Source organism: Atractosteus spatula, chromosome 12, assembly GCF_055471065.1.
Source record: "Atractosteus spatula isolate fAtrSpa1 chromosome 12, fAtrSpa1.hap1, whole genome shotgun sequence".
NCBI lineage: Eukaryota > Metazoa > Chordata > Actinopteri > Semionotiformes > Lepisosteidae > Atractosteus > Atractosteus spatula.
Window position 1 is genome coordinate 8,718,832 of NC_142717.1, and position 17,540 is coordinate 8,736,371.

Sequence of the window (17,540 nt, forward strand, 5' to 3'; positions counted from 1 at the left end):
AAAACACAGCCATGCCATCAAAAACTGTCTACATTGTATGGGAATAAAACCCTAACCCTAGCTTGGGGTTTTGCTAGTTAGGGTTAGGGTTCAAATATTTCTCAAAGACAATGTTCTCAATATTCCACTCATTTGACTGGAAAATTTGCTTCTCTGACTCAAAATATTAGTCTGAAAAGACAATGCAATACTTCCAAAACCAAAAAAGTGTGTCAGGAATGTTCAAATTCATTTTTGAAAGGTCTTCTTTCATTGGAAATTTCGTTTTGAACGGAGTGCTGAATGAATGTACGTTTAGGCTTAAATGGCCTAAAAGTGCAAAACAACTAATACATTTTGACTTTATTTGTTTATATGCCTGTGATTTTAAAGCCCATGGCAACAATTTGAAGTTGAATCAGGTTTTTTCGAACTGTTGTTGTCGGGCAATTCAGACACCATTCCTACATGGGGAAAAGCACTGTATATAGCCATATAGGTCAGAAAAAAATGTTTAGAAAACATTGAAAGAACTATATTCCTAAGTATCATTTCAGCCCTAAAACACAGCCATGCCATCAAAAACTGTCTACATTGTATGGGAATAAAACCCTAACCCTAGCTTGGGGTTTTGCTAGTTAGGGTTAGGGTTCAAATATTTCTCAAAGACAATGTTCTCAATATTCCACTCATTTAACTGGAAAATTTGCTTCTCTGAATAAAAATATTAGTCTGAAAAGACAATACAACACTGCCAAAACCAAAACAGTGTGTCAGGAATGTTTAAATTCATTTTTGAAAGGTCTTCTGTCATTGGAAATTTCGTTTTGAACGGAGTGCTGAATTAATGTACGTTTAGGCTTAAATGGCCAAAAAGTCCAAAACAACTAATACATTTTGGCTTTATTTGTTTATATGCCTGTGATTTTAAAGCCCATGGCAAGAGATTGAAGTTAAATCAGGTTCTTTCGAACTGTTGTTGTCGGGCAATTCAGACACCATTCCTTTATGGGGCAAAGCACTGTATACAGCCATATAGGTCAGAAAAAAATGTTTAGAAAAAATTGAAAGAACTATATTCCTAAGTATCATTTCAGCCCTAAAACACAGCCATGCCATCAAAAACTGTCTACATTGTATGGGAATAAAACCCTAACCCTAGCTTGGGGTTTTGCTAGTTAGGGTTAGGGTTAAAATATTTCTCAAAGACAATGTTCTCAATATTCCACTCATTTAACTGGAAAATTTTCTTCTCTGAATCAAAATATTAGTCTGAAAAGACAATGCAACACTTCCAAAACCAAAAGAATGTGTCAGGAATGTTCAAATTCATTTTTGAAAGGTCTTCTTTCATTGGAAATTTCGTTTTGAACGGAGTGCTGAATGAATGTACGTTTAGGCTTAAATGGCCTAAAAGTGCAAAACAACTAATACATTTTGGCTTTATTTGTTAATATGCCTGTGATTTTAAAGCCCATGGCAAGAGATTGAAGTTAAAACAGGTTCTTTCGAAGTGTTGTTGTCGGGCAATTCAGACACCATTCCTATATGGTGAAGAGCACTGTATACAGCCATATAGGTCAGAAAAAAAATTATAGAAAACATTGAAAGAACTATATTCCTAAGTATCATTTCAGCCCTAAAACACAGCCATGCCATCAAAAACTGTCTACATTGTATGGGAATAAAACCCTAACCCTAGCTTGGGGTTTTGCTAGTTAGGGTTAGGGTTCAAATATTTCTCAAAGACAATGTTCTCAATATTCCACTCATTTGACTGGAAAATTTGCTTCTCTGACTCAAAATATTAGTCTGAAAAGACAATGCAATACTTCCAAAACCAAAAAAGTGTGTCAGGAATGTTCAAATTCATTTTTGAAAGGTCTTCTTTCATTGGAAATTTCGTTTTGAACGGAGTGCTGAATGAATGTACGTTTAGGCTTAAATGGCCTAAAAGTGCAAAACAACTAATACATTTTGGCTTTATTTGTTTATATGCCTGTGATTTTAAAGCCCATGGCAACAATTTGAAGTTGAATCAGGTTTTTTCGAACTGTTGTTGTCGGGCAATTCAGACACCATTCCTACATGGGGAAAAGCACTGTATATAGCCATATAGGTCAGAAAAAAATGTTTAGAAAACATTGAAAGAACTATATTCCTAAGTATCATTTCAGCCCTAAAACACAGCCATGCCATCAAAAACTGTCTACATTGTATGGGAATAAAACCCTAACCCTAGCTTGGGGTTTTGCTAGTTAGGGTTAGGGTTCAAATATTTCTCAAAGACAATGTTCTCAATATTCCACTCATTTAACTGGAAAATTTGCTTCTCTGAATAAAAATATTAGTCTGAAAAGACAATACAACACTGCCAAAACCAAAACAGTGTGTCAGGAATGTTTAAATTCATTTTTGAAAGGTCTTCTGTCATTGGAAATTTCGTTTTGAACGGAGTGCTGAATTAATGTACGTTTAGGCTTAAATGGCCAAAAAGTCCAAAACAACTAATACATTTTGGCTTTATTTATTAATATGCCTGTGATTTTAAAGCCCATGGCAAGAATTTGAAGGAAAATCAGGTTCCTTCGAACTGTTGTTGTCGTGCAATTCAGACACCATTCCTTTATGGGGCAAAGCACTGTATACAGCCATATAGGTCAGATAAAAATGTTTAGAAAACATTGAAAGAACTATATTCCTAAGTATCATTTCAGCCCTAAAACACAGCCATGCCATCAAAAACTGTCTACATTGTATGGGAATAAAACCCTAACCCTAGCTTGGGGTTTTGCTAGTTAGGGTTAGGGTTCAAATATTTCTCAAAGACAATGTTCTCAATATTCCGCTCATTTAACTGGAAAATTTGCTTCTCTGAATAAAAATATTAGTCTGAAAAGACGATACAACACTGCCAAAACCAAAACAGTGTGTCAGGAATGTTTAAATTCTTTTTTGAAAGGTCTTCTTTCATTGGAAATTTCGTTTTGAACGGAGTGCTGAATTAATGTACGTTTAGGCTTAAATGGCCTAAAAGTCCAAAACAACTAATACATTTTGGCTTTATTTGTTTATATGCCTGTGATTTTAAAGCCCATGGCAACAATTTGAAGTTGAATCAGGTTTTTTCTAACTGTTGTTGTCGGGCAATTCAGACACCATTCCTACATGGGGAAAAGCACTGTATATAGCCATATAGGTCAGAAAAAAATGTTTAGAAAACATTGAAAGAACTATATTCCTAAGTATCATTTCAGCCCTAAAACACAGCCATGCCATCAAAAACTGTCTACATTGTATGGGAATAAAACCCTAACCCTAGCTTTGGGGTTTGCTAGTTAGGGTTAGGGTTCAAATATTTCTCAAAGACAATGTTCTCAATATTCCACTCATTGAACTGGAAAATTTGCTTCTCTGAATCAAAATATTAGTCTGAAAAGACAATGCAACACTTCCAAAACCAAAAGTGTGTGTCAGGAATGTTCAAATTCATTTTTGAAAGGTCTTCTTTCATTGGAAATTTCGTTTTGAACGGAGTGCTGAATGAATGTACGTTTAGGCTTAAATGGCCTAAAAGTCCAAAACAACTAATACATTTTGGCTTTATTTGTTTATATGCCTGTGATTTTAAAGCCCATGGCAACAATTTGAAGTTGAATCAGGTTTTTTCGAACTGTTGTTGTCGGGCAATTCAGACACCATTCCTACATGGGGAAAAGCACTGTATATAGCCATATAGGTCAGAAAAAAATGTTTAGAAAACATTGAAAGAACTATATTCCTAAGTATCATTTCAGCCCTAAAACACAGCCATGCCATCAAAAACTGTCTACATTGTATGGGAATAAAACCCTAACCCTAGCTTGGGGTTTTGCTAGTTAGGGTTAGGGTTCAAATATTTCTCAAAGACAATGTTCTCAATATTCCACTCATTTAACTGGAAAATTTGCTTCTCTGAATAAAAATATTAGTCTGAAAAGACAATACAACACTGCCAAAACCAAAACAGTGTGTCAGGAATGTTTAAATTCATTTTTGAAAGGTCTTCTGTCATTGGAAATTTCGTTTTGAACGGAGTGCTGAATTAATGTACGTTTAGGCTTAAATGGCCAAAAAGTCCAAAACAACTAATACATTTTGGCTTTATTTGTTTATATGCCTGTGATTTTAAAGCCCATGGCAAGAGATTGAAGTTAAATCAGGTTCTTTCGAACTGTTGTTGTCGGGCAATTCAGACACCATTCCTTTATGGGGCAAAGCACTGTATACAGCCATATAGGTCAGAAAAAAATGTTTAGAAAAAATTGAAAGAACTATATTCCTAAGTATCATTTCAGCCCTAAAACACAGCCATGCCATCAAAAACTGTCTACATTGTATGGGAATAAAACCCTAACCCTAGCTTGGGGTTTTGCTAGTTAGGGTTAGGGTTAAAATATTTCTCAAAGACAATGTTCTCAATATTCCACTCATTTAACTGGAAAATTTTCTTCTCTGAATCAAAATATTAGTCTGAAAAGACAATGCAACACTTCCAAAACCAAAAGAATGTGTCAGGAATGTTCAAATTCATTTTTGAAAGGTCTTCTTTCATTGGAAATTTCGTTTTGAACGGAGTGCTGAATGAATGTACGTTTAGGCTTAAATGGCCTAAAAGTGCAAAACAACTAATACATTTTGGCTTTATTTGTTAATATGCCTGTGATTTTAAAGCCCATGGCAAGAGATTGAAGTTAAAACAGGTTCTTTCGAAGTGTTGTTGTCGGGCAATTCAGACACCATTCCTATATGGTGAAGAGCACTGTATACAGCCATATAGGTCAGAAAAAAAATTATAGAAAACATTGAAAGAACTATATTCCTAAGTATCATTTCAGCCCTTAAACACAGCCATGCCATCAAAAACTGTCTACATTGTATGGGAATAAAACCCTAACCCTAGCTTGGGGTTTTGCTAGTTAGGGTTAGGGTTCAAATATTTCTCAAAGACAATGTTCTCAATATTCCACTCATTTGACTGGAAAATTTGCTTCTCTGACTCAAAATATTAGTCTGAAAAGACAATGCAATACTTCCAAAACCAAAAAAGTGTGTCAGGAATGTTCAAATTCATTTTTGAAAGGTCTTCTTTCATTGGAAATTTCGTTTTGAACGGAGTGCTGAATGAATGTACGTTTAGGCTTAAATGGCCTAAAAGTGCAAAACAACTAATACATTTTGGCTTTATTTGTTTATATGCCTGTGATTTTAAAGCCCATGGCAACAATCTGAAGTTGAATCAGGTTTTTTCGAACTGTTGTTGTCGGGCAATTCAGACACCATTCCTACATGGGGAAAAGCACTGTATATAGCCATATAGGTCAGAAAAAAATGTTTAGAAAACATTGAAAGAACTATATTCCTAAGTATCATTTCAGCCCTAAAACACAGCCATGCCATCAAAAACTGTCTACATTGTATGGGAATAAAACCCTAACCCTAGCTTGGGGTTTTGCTAGTTAGGGTTAGGGTTCAAATATTTCTCAAAGACAATGTTCTCAATATTCCACTCATTTAACTGGAAAATTTGCTTCTCTGAATAAAAATATTAGTCTGAAAAGACAATACAACACTGCCAAAACCAAAACAGTGTGTCAGGAATGTTTAAATTCATTTTTGAAAGGTCTTCTGTCATTGGAAATTTCGTTTTGAACGGAGTGCTGAATTAATGTACGTTTAGGCTTAAATGGCCAAAAAGTCCAAAACAACTAATACATTTTGGCTTTATTTATTAATATGCCTGTGATTTTAAAGCCCATGGCAAGAATTTGAAGGAAAATCAGGTTCCTTCGAACTGTTGTTGTCGTGCAATTCAGACACCATTCCTTTATGGGGCAAAGCACTGTATACAGCCATATAGGTCAGATAAAAATGTTTAGAAAACATTGAAAGAACTATATTCCTAAGTATCATTTCAGCCCTAAAACACAGCCATGCCATCAAAAACTGTCTACATTGTATGGGAATAAAACCCTAACCCTAGCTTGGGGTTTTGCTAGTTAGGGTTAGGGTTCAAATATTTCTCAAAGACAATGTTCTCAATATTCCGCTCATTTAACTGGAAAATTTGCTTCTCTGAATAAAAATATTAGTCTGAAAAGACGATACAACACTGCCAAAACCAAAACAGTGTGTCAGGAATGTTTAAATTCTTTTTTGAAAGGTCTTCTTTCATTGGAAATTTCGTTTTGAACGGAGTGCTGAATTAATGTACGTTTAGGCTTAAATGGCCTAAAAGTCCAAAACAACTAATACATTTTGGCTTTATTTGTTTATATGCCTGTGATTTTAAAGCCCATGGCAACAATTTGAAGTTGAATCAGGTTTTTTCTAACTGTTGTTGTCGGGCAATTCAGACACCATTCCTACATGGGGAAAAGCACTGTATATAGCCATATAGGTCAGAAAAAAATGTTTAGAAAACATTGAAAGAACTATATTCCTAAGTATCATTTCAGCCCTAAAACACAGCCATGCCATCAAAAACTGTCTACATTGTATGGGAATAAAACCCTAACCCTAGCTTTGGGGTTTGCTAGTTAGGGTTAGGGTTCAAATATTTCTCAAAGACAATGTTCTCAATATTCCACTCATTGAACTGGAAAATTTGCTTCTCTGAATCAAAATATTAGTCTGAAAAGACAATGCAACACTTCCAAAACCAAAAGTGTGTGTCAGGAATGTTCAAATTCATTTTTGAAAGGTCTTCTTTCATTGGAAATTTCGTTTTGAACGGAGTGCTGAATGAATGTACGTTTAGGCTTAAATGGCCTAAAAGTCCAAAACAACTAATACATTTTGGCTTTATTTGTTTAAATGCCTGTGATTTTAAAGCCCATGGCAACAATTTGAAGTTGAATCAGGTTTTTTCGAACTGTTGTTGTCGGGCAATTCAGACACCATTCCTACATGGGGAAAAGCACTGTATATAGCCATATAGGTCAGAAAAAAATGTTTAGAAAACATTGAAAGAACTATATTCCTAAGTATCATTTCAGCCCTAAAACACAGCCATGCCATCAAAAACTGTCTACATTGTATGGGAATAAAACCCTAACCCTAGCTTGGGGTTTTGCTAGTTAGGGTTAGGGTTCAAATATTTCTCAACGACAATGTTCTCAATATTCCACTCATTTAACTGGAAAATTTGCTTCTCTGAATAAAAATATTAGTCTGAAAAGACAATACAACACTGCCAAAACCAAAACAGTGTGTCAGGAATGTTTAAATTCATTTTTGAAAGGTCTTCTGTCATTGGAAATTTCGTTTTGAACGGAGTGCTGAATTAATGTACGTTTAGGCTTAAATGGCCAAAAAGTCCAAAACAACTAATACATTTTGGCTTTATTTGTTTATATGCCTGTGATTTTAAAGCCCATGGCAAGAGATTGAGGTTACATCAGGTTCTTTCGAACTGTTGTTATCGGGCAATTCAGACACCATTCCTTTATGGGGCAAAGCACTGTATACAGCCATATAGGTCAGAAAAAAATGTTTAGAAAACATTGAAAGAACTATATTCCTAAGTATCATTTCAGCCCTAAAACACAGCCATGCCATCAAAAACTGTCTACATTGTATGGGAATAAAACCCTAACCCTAGCTTGGGGTTTTGCTAGTTAGGGTTAGGGTTAAAATATTTCTCAAAGACAATGTTCTCAATATTCCACTCATTTAACTGGAAAATTTTCTTCTCTGAATCAAAATATTAGTCTGAAAAGACAATGCAACACTTCCAAAACCAAAAGAATGTGTCAGGAATGTTCAAATTCATTTTTGAAAGGTCTTCTTTCATTGGAAATTTCGTTTTGAACGGAGTGCTGAATGAATGTACGTTTAGGCTTAAATGGCCTAAAAGTGCAAAACAACTAATACATTTTGGCTTTATTTGTTAATATGCCTGTGATTTTAAAGCCCATGGCAAGAGATTGAAGTTAAAACAGGTTCTTTCGAAGTGTTGTTGTCGGGCAATTCAGACACCATTCCTATATGGTGAAGAGCACTGTATACAGCCATATAGGTCAGAAAAAAAATTATAGAAAACATTGAAAGAACTATATTCCTAAGTATCATTTCAGCCCTAAAACACAGCCATGCCATTAAAAACTGTCTACATTGTATGGGAATAAAACCCTAACCCTAGCTTGGGGTTTTGCTAGTTAGGGTTAGGGTTCAAATATTTCTCAAAGACAATGTTCTCAATATTCCACTCATTTGACTGGAAAATTTGCTTCTCTGACTCAAAATATTAGTCTGAAAAGACAATGCAATACTTCCAAAACCAAAAAAGTGTGTCAGGAATGTTCAAATTCATTTTTGAAAGGTCTTCTTTCATTGGAAATTTCGTTTTGAACGGAGTGCTGAATGAATGTACGTTTAGGCTTAAATGGCCTAAAAGTGCAAAACAACTAATACATTTTGGCTTTATTTGTTAATATGCCTGTGATTTTAAAGCCCATGGCAAGAATTTGAAGTTAAAACAGGTTCTTTCGAAGTGTTGTTGTCGGGCAATTCAGACACCATTCCTATATGGTGAAGAGCACTGTATACAGCCATATAGGTCAAAAAAAAATGTTTAGAAAACATTGAAAGAACTATATTCCTAAGTATCATTTCAGCCCTAAAACACAGCCATGCCATCAAAAACTGTCTACATTGTATGGGAATAAAACCCTAACCCTAGCTTGGGGTTTTGCTACTTAGGGTTATGGCTCAAATATTTCTCAAAGACAATGTTCTCAATATTCCGCTCATTTAACTGGAAAATTTGCTTCTCTGAATAAAAATATTAGTCTGAAAAGACAATACAACACTGCCAAAACCAAAACAGTGTGTCAGGAATTGTCAAATTCATTTTTGAAAGGTCTTCTTTCATTGGAGATTTCGTTTTGAACGGAGTGCTGAATGAATGTACCTTTAGGCTTAAGTGGCCTAAAAGTCCAAGACAACTAATACATTTTGGCTTTATTTATTAATATGCCTGTGATTTTAAAGCCCATGGCAAGAATTTGAAGTAAAATCAGGTTCCTTCGAACTGTTGTTGTCGGGCAATTCAGACACCATTCCTTTATGGGGCAAAGCACTGTATACAGCCATATAGGTCAGAAAAAAATGTTTAGAAAACATTGAAAGAACTATATTCCTAAGTAACATTTCAGCCCTAAAACACAGCCATGCCATCAAAAACTGTCTACACTGTATGGGAATAAAACCCTAACCCTAGCTTTGGGTTTTGCTAGTTAGGGTTAGGGTTCAAATATTTCTCAAAGACAATGTTCTCAATATTCCGCTCATTTAACTGGAAAATTTGCTTCTCTGAATAAAAATATTAGTCTGAAAAGACGATACAACACTGCCAAAACCAAAACAGTGTGTCAGGAATGTTTAAATTCTTTTTTGAAAGGTCTCCTTTCATTGGAAATTTCGTTTTGAACGGAGTGCTGAATTAATGTACGTTTAGGCTTAAATGGCCTAAAAGTCCAAAACAACTAATACATTTTGGCTTTATTTGTTTATATGCCTGTGATTTTAAAGCCCATGGCAACAATTTGAAGTTGAATCAGGTTTTTTCGAACTGTTGTTGTCGGGCAATTCAGACACCATTCCTACATGGGGAAAAGCAATGTATATAGCCATATAGGTCAGAAAAAAATGTTTAGAAAACATTGAAAGAACTATATTCCTAAGTATCATTTCAGCCCTAAAACACAGCCATGCCATCAAAAAAAGTCTACATTGTATGGGAATAAAACCCTAACCCTAGATTGGGGTTTTGCTAGTTAGGGTTAGGGTTCAAATATTTCTCAAAGACAATGTTCTCAATATTCCACTCATTTGACTGGAAAATTTGCTTCTCTGACTCAAAATATTAGTCTGAAAAGACAATGCAACACTTCCAAAACCAAAAAAGTATGTCAGGAATGTTCAAATTCATTTTTGAAAGGTCTTCTTTCATTGGAAATTTCGTTTTGAACGGAGTGCTGAATTAATGTACCTTTAGGCTTAAATGGCCTAAAAGTCCAAAACAACTAATACATTTTGGCTTTATTTATTAATATGCCTGTGATTTTAAAGCCCATGGCAAGAATTTGAAGTAAAATCAGGTTCCTTCGAACTGTTGTTGTCGGGCAATTCAGACACCATTCCTTTATGGGGCAAAGCACTGTATACAGCCATATAGGTGAGAAAACAATATTTAGAAAACATTGAAAGAACTATATTCCTAAGTATCATTTCAGCCCTAAAACACAGCCATGCCATCAAAAACTGTCTACATTGTATGGGAATAAAACCCTAACCCTAGCTTGGGGTTTTCCTAGTTAGGGTTAGGGTTCAAATATTTCACAAAGACAATGTTCTCAATATTCCACTTATTTAACTGGAAAATTTTCTTCTCTGAATCAAAATATTAGTCTGAAAAGACAATACAACACTTCCAAAACCAAAAGAGTGTGTCAGGAATGTTCAAATTCATTTTTGAAAGGTCTTCTGTCATTGGAAATTTCGTTTTGAACGGAGTGTTGAATTAATGTACGTTTAGGCTTAAATGGCCAAAAAGTCCAAAACAACTAATACATTTTGGCTTTATTTGTTTATATGCCTGTGATTTTAAAGCCCATGGCAAGAGATTGAAGTTAAATCAGGTTCTTTCGAACTGTTGTTGTCGGGCAATTCAGACACCATTCCTTTATGGAACAAAGTAGTGTATACAGCCATATAGGTGAGAAAAAAATGTTTAGAAAACATTAAAAGAACAATATTCCTAAGTATCATTTCAGCCCTAAAACACAGCCATGCCATCAAAAACTGTCTACATTGTATGGGAATAAAACCCTAACCCTAGCTTGGGGTTTTGCTAGTTAGGGTTAGGGCTCAAATATTTCTCAAAGACAACGTTCTCAATATTACGCTCATTTAACTGGAAAATTTGCTTCTCTGAATAAAAATATTAGTCTGAAAAGACAATACAACACTGCCAAAACCAAAACAGTGTGTCAGGAATGTTTAAATTCTTTTTTGAAAGGTCTTCTTTCATTGGAAATTTCGTTTTGAACGGAGTGCTGAATTAATGTACGTTTAGGCTTAAATGGCCTAAGAATCCAAAACAACTAATACATTTTGGCTTTATTTGTTGATATGCCTGTGATTTTAAAGCCTATTGCAAGTGATTGAAGTTAAATCAGGTTCTTTCGAACTGTTGTTGTCGGGCAATTCAGACACCATTCCTTTATGGGGCAAAGCACTGTATACAGCCATATAGGTCAGAAAAAAACTTTAGAAAACATTGAAAGAACTATATTCCTAAGTATCATTTCAGCCCTAAAACACAGCCATGCCATCAAAAACTGTCTACATTGTATGGGAATAAAACCCTAACCCTAGCTTGGGTTTTGCTACTTAGGGTTAGGGCTCAAATATTTCTCAAAGACAATGTTCTCAATATTCCGCTCATTTAACTGGAAAATTTGCTTCTCTGAATAAAAATATTAGTCTGAAAAGACAATACAACACTGCCAAAACCAAAAGAGTGTATCAGGAATTGTCAAATTCATTTTTGAAAGGTCTTCTTTCATTGGAAATTTCGTTTTGAACGGAGTGCTGAATGAATGTACCTTTAGGCTTAAATGGCCTAAAAGTCCAAAACAACTAATACATTTTGGCTTTATTTGTTAATATGCCTGTGATTTTAAAGCCCATGGCAAGAATTTGAAGTTAAATCAGGTTCTTTCGAACTGTTGTTGTCGGGCAATTCAGACACCATTCCTTTATGGGGCAAAGCACTGTATACAGCCATATAGGTCAGAAAAAAATCTTTAGAAAACATTGATAGAACTATATTCCTAAGTATCATTTCAGCCATAAAACACAGCTATGCCATCAAAAACTGTCTACATTGTATGGGAATAAAACCCTAACCCTAGCTTGAGGTTTTGCTAGTTAGGGTTAGGGCTCAAATATTTCTCAAAGACAATGTTCTCAATATTCCGCTCATTTAACTGGAAAATTTGCTTCTCTGAATAAAAAAATTAGTCTGAAAAGACAATACAACACTGCCAAAACCAAAACAGTGTGTCAGGAATTGTCAAATTCATTTTTGAAAGGTCTTCTTACATTGGAGATTTCGTTTTGAACGGAGTGCTGAATGAATGTACCTTTAGGCTTAAGTGGCCTAAAAGTCCAAAACAACAAATACATTTTGGCTTTATTTATTAATATGCCTGTGATTTTAAAGCCCATGGCAAGAATTTGAAGTAAAATCAGGTTCCTTCGAACTGTTGTTGTCGGGCAATTCAGACACCATTCCTTTATGGGGCAAAGCACTGTATACAGCCATATAGGTGAGAAAACAATGTTTAGAAAACATTGAAAGAACTATATTCCTAAGTATCATTTCAGCCCTAAAACACAGCCATGCCATCAAAAACTGTCTACATTGTATGGGAATAAAACCCTAACCCTAGCTTGGGGTTTTCCTAGTTAGGGTTAGGGTTCAAATATTTCTCAAAGACAATGTTCTCAATATTCCACTCATTTAACTGGAAAATTTTCTTCTCTGAATCAAAATATTAGTCTGAAAAGACAATACAACACTTCCAAAACCAAAAGAGTGTGTCAGGAATGTTCAAATTCATTTTTGAAAGGTCTTCTGTCATTGGAAATTTCGTTTTGAACGGAGTGTTGAATTAATGTACGTTTAGGCTTAAATGGCCAAAAAGTCCAAAACAACTAATACATTTTGGCTTTATTTGTTTATATGCCTGTGATTTTAAAGCCCATGGCAAGAGATTGAAGTTAAATCAGGTTCTTTCGAACTGTTGTTGTCGGGCAATTCAGACACCATTCCTTTATGGGGCAAAGCACTGTATACAGCCATATAGGTCAGAAAAAAAACTTTAGAAAACATTGAAAGAACTATATTCCTAAGTATCATTTCAGCCCTAAAACACAGCCATGCCATCAAAAACTGTCTACATTGTATGGGAATAAAACCCTAACCCTAGCTTGGGTTTTGCTACTTAGGGTTAGGGCTCAAATATTTCTCAAAGACAATGTTCTCAATATTCCGCTCATTTAACTGGAAAATTTGCTTCTCTGAATAAAAATATTAGTCTGAAAAGACAATACAACACTGCCAAAACCAAAACAGTGTGTCAGGAATGTTTAAATTCATTTTTGAAAGGTCTTCTGTCATTGGAAATTTCGTTTTGAACGGAGTGCTGAATGAATGTACGTTTAGGCTTAAATGGCCAAAAAGTCCAAAACAACTAATACATTTTGGCTTTATTTGTTTATATGCCTGTGATTTTAAAGCCCATGGCAAGAGATTGAAGTTAAATCAGGTTCTTTCGAACTGTTGTTGTCGGGCAATTCAGACACCATTCCTTTATGGGGCAAAGTACTGTATACAGCCATATAGGTGAGAAAAAAATGTTTAGAAAACATTGAAAGAACAATATTCCTAAGTATCATTTCAGCCCTAAAACACAGCCATGCCATCAAAAACTGTCTACATTGTATGGGAATAAAACCCTAACCCTAGCTTGGGGTTTTGCTAGTTAGGGTTAGGGCTCAAATATTTCTCAAAGACAACGTTCTCAATATTCCGCTCATTTAACTGGAAAATTTGCTTCTCTGAATAAAAATATTAGTCTGAAAAGACAATACAACACTGCCAAAACCAAAACAGTGTGTCAGGAATGTTTAAATTCTTTTTTGAAAGGTCTTCTTTCATTGGAAATTTCGTTTTGAACGGAGTGCTGAATTAATGTACGTTTAGGCTTAAATGGCCTAAGAATCCAAAACAACTAATACATTTTGGCTTTATTTGTTGATATGCCTGTGATTTTAAAGCCTATTGCAAGTGATTGAAGTTAAATCAGGTTCTTTCGAACTGTTGTTGTCGGGCAATTCAGACACCATTCCTTTATGGGGCAAAGCACTGTATACAGCCATATAGGTCAGAAAAAAAACTTTAGAAAACATTGAAAGAACTATATTCCTAAGTATCATTTCAGCCCTAAAACACAGCCATGCCATCAAAAACTGTCTACATTGTATGGGAATAAAACCCTAACCCTAGCTTGGGTTTTGCTACTTAGGGTTAGGGCTCAAATATTTCTCAAAGACAATGTTCTCAATATTCCGCTCATTTAACTGGAAAATTTGCTTCTCTGAATAAAAATATTAGACTGAAAAGACACTAAAACACTTCCAAAACCAAAAGAGTGTGTCAGGAATGTTCAAATTCATTTTTGAAAGGTCTTCTGTCATTGGAGATTTAGTTTTGAACGGAGTGCTGAATGAATGTAGGTTTAGGCTTAAATGGCCTAAAAAGTCCAAAACAACTAATACATTTTGGCTTTATTTGTTTATATGCCTGTGATTTTAAAGCCCATGGCAATAATTTGAAGTTAAAACAGGTTCTTTCGAAGTGTTGTTGTCGGGCAATTCAGACACCATTCCTATATGGTGAAGAGCACTGTATACAGCCATATAGGTCAGAAAAAAATTTATAGAAAACATTGAAAGAACTATATTCCTAAGTATCATTTCAGCCCTAAAACGCAGCCATGCCATCAAAAACTGTCTACATTGTATGGGAATAAAACCCTAACCCTAGCTTGGGGTTTTGCTAGTTAGGGTTAGGGCTCAAATATTTCTCAAAGACAACGTTCTCAATATTCCGCTCATTTAACTGGAAAATTTGCTTCTCTGAATAAAAATATTAGTGTGAAAAGACAATACAACACTGCCAAAACCAAAACAGTGTGTCAGGAATGTTTAAATTCATTTTTGAAAGGTCTTCTTTCATTGGAAATTTCGTTTTGAACGGAGTGCTGAATTAATGTACGTTTAGGCTTAAATGGCCAATAAGTCCAAAACAACTAATACATTTTGGCTTTATTTGTTTAACTACCTGTGATTTTAAAGCCCATGGCAAGAGATTGAAGTAAAATCAGATTCTTTCGAACTGTTCTTGTCGGGCAATTCAGACACCATTCTTTTATGGGGCAAAGCACTGTATACAGCCATATAGGTGAGAAAAAAATGTTTAGAAAACATTGAAAGAACTATATTCCTAAGTATCATTTCAGCCCTACAACACAGCCATGCCATCAAAAACTGTCTACATTGTATGGGAATAAAACCCTAACCCTAGCTTTGGGTTTTGCTAGTTAGGGTTAGGGTTCAAATATTTCTCAAAGACAATGTTCTCAATATTCCACTCATTTGACTGGAAAATTTGCTTCTCTGACTCAAAATATTAGGCTGAAAAGACACTAAAACACTTCCAAAACCAAAAGAGTGTGTCAGGAATTTTCAAATTCATTTTTGAAAGGTCTTTTTTCATTGGAGATTTAGTTTTGAACGGAGTGCTGAATGAATGTAGGTTTAGGCTTAAATGGCCTAAAAGTCCAAAACAACTAATACATTTTGGCTTTATTTGTTTATATGCCTGTGATTTTAAAGCCCATGGCAAGAGATTGAAGTTAAATCAGGTTCTTTCGAACTGTTGTTGTCGGGCAATTCAGACACCATTCCTATATGGTGAAGAGCACTGTATACAGCCATATAGGTCAGAAAAAAAGATTATAGAAAACATTGATAGAACTATATTCCTAAGTATCATTTCAGCCCTAAAACACAGCTATGCCATCAAAAACTGTCTACATTGTATGGGAATAAAACCCTAACCCTAGCTTGGGGTTTTGCTAGTTAGGGTTAGGGTTCAAATATTTCTCAAAGACAATGTTCTCAATATTCCACTCATTTGACTGGAAAATTTGCTTCTCTGACTCAAAATATTAGTCTGAAAAGACAGTGTAACACTTCCAAAACCAAAAAAGTGTGTCAGGAATGTTCAAATTCATTTTTGAAAGGTCTTCTTTCATTGGAAATTTCGTTTTGAACGGAGTGCTGAATTAATGTACGTTTAGGCTTAAATGGCCAAAAAGTCCAAAACAACTAATACATTTTGGCTTTATTTGTTTATATGCCTGTGATTTTAAAGCCCATGGCAAGAGATTGAAGTTAAATCAGGTTCTTTCGAACTGTTGTTGTCGGGCAATTCAGACACCATTCCTTTATGGGGCAAAGCACTGTATACAGCCATATAGGTCAGAAAAAAATCTTTAGAAAACATTGATAGAACTATATTCCTAAGTATCATTTCAGCCATAAAACACAGCTATGCCATCAAAAACTGTCTACATTGTATGGGAATAAAACCCTAACCCTAGCTTGGGGTTTTGCTAGTTAGGGTTAGGGCTCAAATATTTCTCAAAGACAATGTTCTCAATATTCCGCTCATTTAACTGGAAAATTTGCTTCTCTGAATAAAAAAATTAGTCTGAAAAGACAATACAACACTGCCAAAACCAAAACATTGTGTCAGGAATTGTCAAATTCATTTTTGAAAGGTCTTCTTACATTGGAGATTTCGTTTTGAACGGAGTGCTGAATGAATGTACCTTTAGGCTTAAGTGGCCTAAAAGTCCAAAACAACAAATACATTTTGGCTTTATTTATTAATATGCCTGTGATTTTAAAGCCCATGGCAAGAATTTGAAGTAAAATCAGGTTCCTTCGAACTGTTGTTGTCGGGCAATTCAGACACCATTCCTTTATGGGGCAAAGCACTGTATACAGCCATATAGGTGAGAAAAAAATGTTTAGAAAACATTGAAAGAACAATATTCCTAAGTATCATTTCAGCCCTAAAACACAGCCATGCCATCAAAAACTGTCTACATTGTATGGGAATAAAACCCTAACCCTAGCTTGGGGTTTTGCTAGTTAGGATTAGGGCTCAAATATTTCTCAAAGACAACGTTCTCAATATTCCGCTCATTTAACTGGAAAATTTGCTTCTCTGAATAAAAATATTAGTCTGAAAAGACAATACAACACTGCCAAAACCAAAACAGTGTGTCAGGAATGTTTAAATTCTTTTTTGAAAGGTCTTCTTTCATTGGAAATTTCGTTTTGAACGGAGTGCTGAATTAATGTACGTTTAGGCTTAAATGGCCTAAGAATCCAAAACAACTAATACATTTTGGCTTTATTTGTTGATATGCCTGTGATTTTAAAGCCTATTGCAAGTGATTGAAGTTAAATCAGGTTCTTTCGAACTGTTGTTGTCGGGCAATTCAGACACCATTCCTTTATGGGGCAAAGCACTGTATACAGCCATATAGGTCAGAAAAAAAACTTTAGAAAACATTGAAAGAACTATATTCCTAAGTATCATTTCAGCCCTAAAACACAGCTATGCCATCAAAAACTGTCTACATTGTATGGGAATAAAACCCTAACCCTAGCTTGGGTTTTGCTACTTAGGTTTAGGGCTCAAATATTTCTCAAAGACAATGTTCTCAATATTCCGCTCATTTAACTGGAAAATTTGCTTCTCTGAATAAAAATATTAGTCTGAAAAGACAATACAACACTGCCAAAACCAAAACAGTGTGTCAGGAATGTTTAAATTCATTTTTGAAAGGTCTTCTGTCATTGGAAATTTC